Raw genomic sequence first — 9,703 nt, forward strand, 5'->3', positions numbered from 1 at the left:
TTAGTTTACACGGTAATCTGAACCATAATAATTCATTTTTTGAAGTAAGTATACACTTACATATGCCCTTTAAAATGTGCTATCTGGTTTCAGAGATACAACAGAGAGATCATGAAATTTTATAATAAAAAAAGATATAAAGGTAAATAAAATACAATTGGTTTATAGTGAAAAGATTATCAAGTTGTTATATTATTTATAGTTTTAGATAGGTATAAGCAATAAGCATAATAATATGTTAATTATAATTGCGTACACAAATAAAAATTGAAAAACAAAATTTTATGAACGATGCGGGATTCGAACCCACGAGCTCCGGCGTTCCGGGCCGGTGCTCTAACCAACCTAAACCACAACCTGAGAGTTGAACAAAGCAAAAAGAATTTTGTAGCGAGGCGGTACTCGAACGGCTAGCTCACTTGGTTAGAGCACCGGCACGGAACGCCGGAGGTCGTGGCTTCGAATCCCGCGTCGTTCATAAAATTTTGTTTTTCAAATTTTATTCGTGTATTAATCCTAGAAGTGAGGGTTATCACTTTAAAAACATAACATATTGTTTATAATTGCGTAGTTAGAAAAATGGTAAGCTACAGTGCTACAACCATCGTATATGGATTAAAAGGTGTTTATTAAAATACAGCATATACATACAGCACTATAGTTTTCGTAGCTCTTGGTCCAAATGCTTATCGAATATAAAATATAAATCGTTGTTGAATCGATAGCTCATGGAGGGCGTGTATCGATTTGAAAGGGTTAAACAAATATTATCTGTGGCCGAATATAATGTAATAAATATAATTTACAATGTTTATACGAGTTTTATCTGGCACATCGATCGCGGAGACGCCCGCTACGAGAGCTGGTGGTCACAGAGTAGGCTGCTACAGATGAATCATCATAATAACAATATAAACTGCAGGGCAGCTGTATTTATTTTGCATATTTTTTTTTATCTTACATTTGTAGTTTGTCTGTAAGGATAAATATTTTTGTTTTATTATAGAGGTTGAACTACTATTTAAGACGGCGTGAATTTGATTACTGGAAACTAAAACGTGTAATGCAATGAAATGAAAGGCAATCAGCTATAAATGTGTAAGTAGAGGATAATATGAGATAAGCTTTGAACTTAAAGTGTATGAAGTATCAGCGATCCTATTATTTTATTAGCTAAGGTGCGTAAAACCAACCACAAAAAGTACATGCACACTACTGCTTAGTGCTAGGGTAATATATATATATATATATCTAAATTTATTAATTCTTATTCAATGACAGATTACAAATACTTTCTTGTCACAATAACCTGTGAAAATTTCAAACTTATACTTAAAACTTTCTTGTAAGTAACAAATTCTTCACAAAATCACAATACAGTAACAGAACTAAGTTATATGTGTTACTTCGTGGGATTGCTATCAGTGCATTTATCTTGTTTCTGTTTTAAGGTTGTAAGTGCTGCTGTACTTACAGACGAACAAGAAGTTCCATTTTGAGTTTCAGTGTTGAGCGCAACTTGATCAAAGGCGTATCATATAATGCTTTAACTCATTTTGTGATGACAAACATCTCAGTTTGTCACAGCTATATATAACATTAAGTGAGTCATCTTCTGGTTCCGTCCACCGGCTACCACCACGGCCAGTCCACCACCAAAAACAGCGTATGTACAGTCAGTTCATAAATATGATGTTATTTAAAAAAAAAAGTGTGTGTGTACCTGTACATGTATGCAAGTACGCAAGATGTTATACCTCTGTGGGCTAAAGAAGCAAAAATCATTAAAATAATTTATTCCTCTACGTTTTTAGAAAGAACAAATTTGTAAAAATCTTGCAAAGATGGCTTTGATAATTAATTATTAAATAATGAATACGGCTGTATGGGCTTGAACCCTTTGCCTGTCCTAATAATAGACGAAGAAACTTAAAAAAAAAATAGCGAATGACGCAAACGTCAGAAAATTTTAGGAACCAACTAACTTCACGCTGGTTTTTTGTGTTAAGGTGAAGCGCGCGCATCTTTAAAATAACGCGCCTAAAGAATTATAACTTCACAAAATATTATTTTCACTATAAATTAATCATTCTATTAACATAATATCTCAAATAGTTTCATTAACTTATACGGCCTTACAAATAAACTTGGTATTAAGAAATAACTGAGTACAAACCAAGAATATACAAAATGTTGACTATATCACTGACAACACTGTCAATACAATGATTATTTTGAAGTTTTAGGTATGTCAGCCAGCCTTCCAAATAAACGCGGGAAACGTTATACGTCCAAATAAACCATTATTCAACAAATTGTCTATTTGTAAACATTTTGTATTTTCTTGGTTTATAATCAGGTATAACTTTATACCAAGTTAATTTGTAAGGCCGTTAATGTATTAATGTCTCTGCTTTAACATTACTCTACGCAAAATATAAAAGAAATAAAATCGTTAGCGTTACATATGACTGGGCAGTGCCAGTCAGGTTGTTCAAATATATCTCATCTCATGAAGAAATTAATAATTAAATTCGTTAATTTATGAATGGGGCTGGACCGACAGACAGAGGTTTGCTCGACTTCAATGATTTTTTTCAATAAATACAATTTCGGATACAATTTCTCAGAACCAAATACGTTATCAGCTGAGATTAAAAGAAATTAGACGGAGTGTATGTATGTAGCAATAATCTATACATATTATATTGTAACTAAGATATACGCATGTATATTATATAATATCATACGTCGAAATATTACAACATTATCGTTGTTTTTGTAAATTCCTAATTACAATGACATATTATGTGTCTTGTCTTCTTGTTCTTGACATAGCCCAAATGATTGCGAAACTGAAGTGGCAGTGGGCAGGGCACCTAGTTCGACTAAGTGGCGACCACGTACCGGAAGGTGCAGTGTTGGTAGGCCCTCCACAAGAGGGACCGACGATCTGGTCAATGGTCCGGAATACGTTGGATGAGGGCAGCGCAGGACCGATTGTCGTGGAAATCTTTGGGGGAGGTCTTTGTTCAGCAGCGGACGTCTTCTGCCTGATGATGATGATATAATATTTTATGTATACATGGATAGACTGAAAAAGTGCGTTGCCAGTGATGACATACGGAACGTGATCGCTAACTATGGGCCTTATGAGAAAGCTCTTGTTCATTCAGAAGCCAATGGACAGGATGCTCGGAGTTTCCCTGTGAGATCGAATGAAATGAGGAGACCCCTAGGAGAACCTTAGTCACCAAAATAGCGCAGATGGTTGCGAAACAGAAGTGGCCGTGGGCAACGCATATAGCTCGACGGACAAACGTCCAATAGAGCAGAAAATCACCTCGAATGGCGACCACATACCAGAACACGTAGTGTTGGTAGGTCCTTACAAGATAGACCGATGATCTAGTCAAGATGGCAGGAATAGCTTAGAGGAGGACAGCGCAAGACTAATCGTCGCTCGTGGACGTAGAAGCAGTGGAAATGATGACGATGTTGATGACTGAAAAAGTGAGAAAAGTTACAAGGAAATTATCCATAATCCATGACTTAAATTTCGTAGCTTCACGTATCGTGTGCTCTGTCTATTCGATTCCTTTATCTGAGGTAATAAAATTATATTTTATTGATATCTTAATTTTTGTGTAGATTTTATCTCCGTTTAATTAAATGAACTGGCCATGTTTTCTGATTCTATGTGTAACCGTTAAGACAGTCCTGGCATTATGTTTTAATCCGACTTACAAAAATGTCAGTGCATTGAAAATATATTGTAAAATACGGAATTTTGTAAACAATATTTTAATACGATATAATAGCATCTAAATACTTAGTTGGTTGGACTTTATAAGTCTGTGCCTAGCAGTTTTAATGCACTTGAAATATTTTTCATTTGTCCGAGTATTTTTGTAGTCGAAAATAAGAACAACTTCATAATTAAAATATATAATTAATGTGTAGCGTAATATTGTGTTTCGACATCAGGCGACCAGTGGGAGGCTCCTTTGCACAGGATGCCGGCTAGATTATGAGTACCACAACGGCGGCTATTTCTGCCGTGAAGCAGTAACGTGTAAGCATCTGTCGGTCGGTCTGAAGGGCGCCGCAGCAAGTGAAATTACTGGGCCAATGAGACTTAACATCTTATGTCTCAAGGTGAGTTTCAAGAACTTTGAGCAGCACTGAATTGTAATGGGCAGGGCGTATCAATTACAATCAACTGAACATCCTGCCCGTCTCGTCAGTTATTTTCATAAAAAAAACAAATTTGACATTGAACCAAAACCAACAATCTCAAAATAATATTAAGTGCAGTATTAAGTCAACTATAAATCTCTATTAATTGAATGCGATGAATTATTCATGTAAGTATAAGCAGGCTTGTGCGAGCTATGGGTGTTATGTAGGCTTGAGATATGGAAGGCTGTTTCACTTGCACCTGGCTTCAGAACAATCCTCAATTAGACATAGGTTGCTCGATTTGTCGCTAATCCATTACGCTGTACTTTTGATTAACTGATATGTTTTTTTTTTATGAAAATAAGAGACGAGACGAGCAGGACGTTCAGCTGATGGTAATTGATTGATTTGATTCTTGAAAAACCCCATAAATTCTGAGCGGCACTACAACTGCGCTCGTCACCTTGAGACAAGATGCTAAGTCTCATTTGCCCAGTAATTTCACTAGCTACGGCGCCCTTCAGACCGAAACACAGTAATGCTTTACACATTACTGCTTCACGGTAGAAATAGGCGCCGTTGTGGTACCCATAATCTAGCCGGCATCCTGTGCAAATTAGCCTCCCACTGGTAAACTCTGGGAACTCTATACGTTAGTGCAGTATTTCCACATCGATAGTGAATTGGGGAATTAGGAGAATTAGCGTACAACATACATATATATAAAAATATTAACATCAGCAACAGCCAAAAACTTTTTATGCCTACTACTCGGCTAAGTCGAGTTAGTAATTTTTTCGTGGGACGATGTATATATGCTAACATGATCCCAGAAAATGTTCAAAACAAATGTGTTACGAAATTCAAAAGAAATGGTAATAGATTTTTTATGTGGTAACGGTTACTATAATATTAATGATTTTGTTAATGATACCGCACCGCTATCAGGCTATTTAAATTATAAATTTGATGTCATCGAAATTTTTATAAAAAAAACGGATAAGCCCGTTCAGTTTCTTGCGCTCGTTCTTCTCAGATCTGACGCATTAATTTCTGAATGGGTGTGCTTTTGACTTATTTATATCCTATTTAAGTACTTATTTATATGTATCGTAGCTACGAAATTGGTACTTTAATCAACACAGCAAAATTCAAAAATTTTTGCAAACAAATATATTATTTGATCACATAAAATATTAGTCTATTAGTAACCTATTAATTAAAAAATTTAGATTATTATTTTAGGCATATTAAATATTAATAGCATAATAAAATCCATACTTTTGTAGGTACCACTCTCAACGATAAATGGTAACGAGATTATGGCGGATTGAGGGTTAGACTGGCCATTAAGGTCCTCCATCACTGCCTTGATATATTTTACAGGCTTCTTCTACTCGCATGAACCTTTTTATTAGTTTTCCATCGGTAGTCCTGGTCCCTGCTCAGAATATTCTGGATCTCATAGTAGAATGTACACCCAAGTTGACCTTTCTTAACACTTGAAATAGTAATGATAATATTGACACACTTTTTACACAAATTATCTTGCCCCAAGTTAAGCATATATAGCCTGTGTTATGGGTTACAAGACAACGATATATTTAATACAATAAACTTACTTAAACATACATAAATTCATATAAACATACATAAATACATTTAAACAAAGCGCGTACACCTTCCTTAAAGGCCGGCAACGCTCCTGTGATTCCTCTGGTGTTGCAAGATGTTGTGGGCGGCGGTGATCAATTAACAACAGGTGACCCGTACGCTCGTTTGTGCTCCTATTCCATAAACAAAAAAAAACATCCATGACTCGGAAACAAACATCCATATTCATCATATAAATGCTTGCACCTACCGGTATTCGAACCCGGGACGTCTAGCTTAATAGGTAGGAAATGCTTTATGACTTCGTTTTGCTAATCTATCATTCTACGTCGCTATAACAAAAGTAAGTCTGTATTTACATTATAATTTTATGTACATTTCACACTATACAGAAAGGTTGTCAGACAAAATTTGTGAATACATATTATCAAAAACAGTTTTTTAGTCTTGACAGAATCGAGATAATTTTTTCCGCTATACACGCCCGCATATTTTTTAACGTTGACGTTAACTTTGATCAATTTCTACTCAATACCTCCACGCGTTGCTAAGGGTCTTGATATACTGATAGATGGAGGGATGGACATCAAAGCGTTTCGTTTTTTCCTTTTGAAATCCTGAAAAAGATGGCGAATTTATAAAAACGCTGCCGACCAAATTATGTTTCTTTTATAAAAGTGTTTCAAAAGTAGGTATCTATACTTTGTATTGTATTTTGAACGAATTGATTGTACAGAACCCTTCGTGGATTGAACCCTGAATTGTACTTGAATTTTTCATCTCTCAGATTACTTTAAATCATACTCTGTCGTAGCATTTATTTCGTAATACTATACTATGTCCAAATTTCCTTATTTAGCTGGCTTAGAATGTCTACACAATTAGATATAATTGGATGATTAAAAAAATCATTAGTTAAATATGTAATCCTTTCAAATAAAACAAACGTAAAATATTGTTATGAAATAGGTAAAGTATATGTCAATAAAAATGAAATTTTTAACACCTTTTTCATGTCTATTTATTTTATATCTATGATACCTGTAGACCAACTCAAATATAATGACAAACCACAATAATTAGTGTTTGAACCTTTGCCTCATTATAATAATAGCTTGATATGAAAACGAAAATGAGAAAGATATTAATATAGCACCGATCACCTAGCACGGATTTAATATTGGATTTGGTTACACAAGTGACTGATGTGTACGTGTGGGTATCGTACACCGCAGGACATCGGCAGAGTAACGCCGTTGTTTGGCACTAAAGTACTACATTACTAGTAACGTGCCCACCAATATTAAGCACTCGCTGCTTGGTTCTTGATAAATTATATCAATATACATTTGTATTCTATACAGTAATTTCCGATACAGAATTTTATTAGCTATAATTAAGACGCTCATTAGACAATACGGAATAATGAAGAGGTTACAATCTTACTATCACTATTATATATCTTTATATAACAATAATATTCAATTACACTAATAGTAACTGAGAGTAGAGTACGCCCACACAAGCACACACACACACACACATACACACATTATATTACTAGTAATTTACAAATTTAAAGTCATCTATTGTTATTAATGCTCTTCTAGCTACTAGTACAGATGTATACTATTTTAATCATTGTGTTCCTTATATCTGGGGGCGAGGTCCTGGTGATCAATAATACAGGGTCAACCTACTTCAGACACCAGCTTGTCACAAAATACTAGCTGTTAAAAAATTTAACACTACTGTACTGTTTAAGCTTTAAGATCTTTGTGAGTAGAAAATAAATAGATATTTATTATTATTATATTATTATTACCTATAGACCCTGTATTTTACCGAATTTTAAATAATACCGTGGAAACATACGTCCCTGTTTCGAAGCCAAAAAAAAGCAGGTTCCCTCCATGGTTTAGTAAGTCTCTGATAAGAATAATCTTGGAAAAAGAAAGTAAGAGAAAAAAGTATATGAAATACAAAAACCCACGCGATAGGTTGGAGTATGAATTACTCCGTGAGCGTAGTAAAAAAATAATAGACGCATGCCTACAAAATTATAAAAAACGAATCGAGGGTAATATTATCAGGAATCCTAAATGTTTCTGGAACTATATTAAGGATAGACGAGGTGGTCAAACTACTATACCTGCCGAAATGACCCTTGATGAGGTAACTGCTAACACTGGTACAACAATTGCAGAATTATTTGCTAAAAATTTTTCATCAGTGTTTAGTAACGTAGTATTACCTGATAGTCTAGAGTCCGCAGCGCATTGTCTGCCATTTTTGAATGTAATAAAATTCAGTGAACGTGAAATTAAACGTGCCATTAAAAATCTAGACGGTTTCAAAGGTGCCGGCCCAGATGAGATCCCTCCCGTATTTGTAAAGCGCTGCGGCCCTACTCTTGCTCTGCCACTGTCCCTCCTTTTCAACAAGTCTTTACATGACGGGGTATTTCCTGAATTGTGGAAAAAAGCTAAGATCGTTCCAGTGTACAAAAAAGGTGACAATACAGACGTCAAAAACTACCGTCCTATATCCATACTTTCCTGTATACCTAAACTGTTTGAATCCCTTGTTTGCCCAATTGTCACGCGCCACTTGGAAAGCCTGATATCAGATTGTCAACATGGGTTTCGAAAAGGACGTTCTGTCACAACGAACTTGGTGTCGTTTATGTCCCATCTCAGTAATGAAATAGATAGTCGTCAGCAAGTAGACTGCGTGTACATGGATTTTTCGAACGCTTTCGATAAGGTGTGTCACTCGCTTCTTGTAGATAAATTGAGAAGGTCTGGTGTGGGTGGGACCTTGCTAGAATGGTTTAAGTCATACCTAGCAAAAAGACTTCAGTTTGTGGTGCTAAACGGTCATTTATCACATGAGTATGTTGCGTGTTCAGGAGTACCACAAGGATCCCACCTGGGCCCTGTTCTCTTCTCGGTGTTTATAAATGATATTACCTCTTCTATACATCACTGTAAATACTCACTTTTTGCCGATGACTTAAAAATATTTAAAACTGTTAGTTCGAATAATGATGTGGAGCTCATCCAAGCTGATCTTGATGCAATAAATATGTGGTGTAAATTAAATGGTATGGTTATTAACACAAAGAAATCTTATCACATTAAGTACACAAAGAAAAAAATACAATTTCCATCATCGTATAATTTACAGTCCGAAAAGTTACAAGAGGTAACTGAGATTCGAGATTTGGGCGTGACAATGGACTCACAATTGAAATTCAAAGTACACATGGATATGACAGTAAAACAAGCAGCCAGGATGTTAGGTTTCCTTAAAAGAAACACAAAAGGATTTGTTTCTCCTCAAACCAAAATAATTCTTTATAACTCACTGGTTCGCAGCAAATTAGAATTTGCATCAGTTGTGTGGAGTCCCCAATACGCAGCACCTTCTCAACGTTTAGAGAGACTACAAAGATCCTTTACTAGATACTTGGCATATCATAGTTCCGGCATCTTTCATAAGGCCACCTACGACCAGCGGCTGAAACACTTTAAAATGTTGTCACTCTACAATCGCCGCATAATACTGGATCTAACATTCCTCAAAAAGCTGTTATCAGGACAGACAGCGTGCAGTGAATTGTTGGATAAAATAACTTTCAAAATCCCGCACAGATATCCACGAAATCCGATTACTAACATACTTGTGGAACAAGTAAGTAGGACAAATGCCCTTAAAAATTCTCCATTATCAAGAATGTGTTCTGAGTACAATCGATTTTCCGCGTCCATAAAAGATTTTGATATTTTTCATGACACAGTGACAATTCTGAAAAAAAAACTAACCGCACATTTCTGTCTGTAAATAATAATAATATGTTAGTTGATATTCATACAAACTATTTCTTCGTTATATTGTATTTATT

Source organism: Leptidea sinapis, chromosome 41 (assembly GCF_905404315.1).
Source record: "Leptidea sinapis chromosome 41, ilLepSina1.1, whole genome shotgun sequence".
Classification (NCBI taxonomy): Eukaryota; Metazoa; Arthropoda; class Insecta; order Lepidoptera; family Pieridae; genus Leptidea; species Leptidea sinapis.